This window comes from Octopus bimaculoides, chromosome 26 (assembly GCF_001194135.2).
Source record: "Octopus bimaculoides isolate UCB-OBI-ISO-001 chromosome 26, ASM119413v2, whole genome shotgun sequence".
Classification (NCBI taxonomy): Eukaryota; Metazoa; Mollusca; class Cephalopoda; order Octopoda; family Octopodidae; genus Octopus; species Octopus bimaculoides.
In genome coordinates this window covers 2,587,063-2,589,105 of record NC_069006.1, presented here as the reverse complement: position 1 = coordinate 2,589,105, position 2,043 = coordinate 2,587,063, and the positions used below count along the sequence as shown (strand labels likewise).

Sequence of the window (2,043 nt, the reverse complement as noted above, 5' to 3'; positions counted from 1 at the left end):
TATATATATATATATATATATATATATATATATATATATATATACATATACATATGCACATAATTACATATACACACAGACATATACATCCATCCATGTATGTCGCATATATATAATTCACATTTCCATAAATAAATAAATAATGTCCCATGAGGGAGCCAAGGTGTGGATATGATTAGGGGGAATATATAATGTTTTCAGTTTTAAAGGATTTACAAATAAAGAATTCAATTAAATAAGGATAGCGTCATGACTCATTGAAGGCTCACATTGCGGAGATGTAAACGGAACCCTTCTCCACTTTAGAAAAAAAAAAGAAATTATGGAATCCCATGTTTTAGGTTATGGAAATTCCGATTCTGAAAAAAAACCCAAAATCTACCGCAACTCCCTCCCCACCCGATTCTACGGTCTTGGCCTTCAAGCAAGCTATTCACATGCTAGAAATAACAGCCAAATCTCACAAAACTGCGATAACATGATGAAAGAAATATGCAATCAATCTACTCACTTTTCTGCAAATATTTCTTACAGAGTAATTTCCCGCAGTAATATGACAAAGTAAAATTAATGTGTTCATTTTTTATTTTTTTTATTTTGAAGCTACAAAATTTATGAGTGCAGAAATAACAGCAAATTCTTTTGAAAAATGAAAAGTAATAATTTTTTAAATAGTGGGGTAGAGTTCCGTTTACATCTCCGCCATGTGAGCCGAAAACTAAAAAATAAAAATAACCAATAAAGGAAATATATACAAAATAAAAAGTAAAAATTACATACATATGAAGAAGTGAAAAATGAAAAACTGTAAATATAAGATATATAAATTATATATATATATAAATATATGCATGAATAGTTCGACGGGTGGATTAAACGCGAAATGAATAATAGGAATGCAATCACCATTTAGAGCAAAGGTTCTCAACCATTTTTTATCTATGGATACCTTTAATTATTATTTTATTCTGGTGGACTCCAAAGCCATTCTATATTTGAAAACTAGTTTTATAGAAACTTCTCTCGAAACACTTAGTTTGCTTTTCACACATTAATTTTTGTACGTTAAACTACGTAAATTATGTAAAATTAAAGAAAGAAACCAAGCTGTTTCTTGCAAGACATAGCAATACAAACATCTAAGTAAAATGTATTCAAGAGGCGATTAAAATTCTATGTTGGATTCCTAATTTACTGTTTTTACATGAATCCCCCAAAATCTTATGCAGACCCTCAGGCGCTATATGGGCTCCGGTCGAGAACCACTAGTTTAGACAATGAGAAATACAGAAAGTAAAAGATTATAGTTTATCAAAAAAATATGAAAGTAAATTTCTGTTGTCATTTCTGAAGTCTTTGGGATTTTCATACACAGACTGAGTCGGTAAGACCGAATACTAGCTACGCACACGCACACACACGCACACACACACATACGAACATACACACACATTCGAATATGCACATACATAAACACATGCAGACATAAACAGACATCCACTCTCACATGTATACACACATACATAAAGCGATTCGTAAAAGATAAGCGATTTTCAGTTTATTGTGAAAAAAAATTGATGACGTCAGAGAGGGATAGATAAGCAAATATGGATTGTCAGATGTTATAATACCTCCATGGAAAGAGGTTTTCCGTCAGTTGGGACTTGGCAGAAGTAAGAAACTTTAGGAGATTTCAATAACTGATGCACTTTTCATTAAAATTTGTGGAACATGACAAGACATTTTCCTTAATGCCATAAAAGAAAATGCATGTGTGTGCGTGTGTGTGTGTATATGTGTGTGTGTGTGGTGTATGTGTATGTGCATGTATGTAAGTATGTATGTATCTATATATATATATATACTTTATTTAAAAGCAGCAGAAATATAACAAAAGACTGTTACTCTGAGTTTCACGTTCCCGTTCATCGGACAGTTTTGTTAGAAATGGTATTTGAGTACTCTTTTTTCCACCTTGTTACACATTTCATGTGCTTACTCCGGTATATATATATATACACACACACATATATATATATATAT

General features: G+C 31.4%; 1 protein-coding gene and 1 long non-coding RNA gene across 2 annotated transcripts in view; one reads left to right on the top strand and one right to left on the bottom strand.

Moving 5' to 3' along the window:
- The window catches only part of LOC106868831 (cytochrome P450 3A7), a 388,137-nt gene that overhangs the window by 236,151 nt on the left and 149,943 nt on the right, over positions 1–2,043 (bottom strand). The gene's annotated exons all lie outside the window — the stretch shown is intronic.
- The window catches only part of LOC106880588 (uncharacterized), a 14,812-nt gene that overhangs the window by 2,741 nt on the left and 10,028 nt on the right, over positions 1–2,043 (top strand). The gene's annotated exons all lie outside the window — the stretch shown is intronic.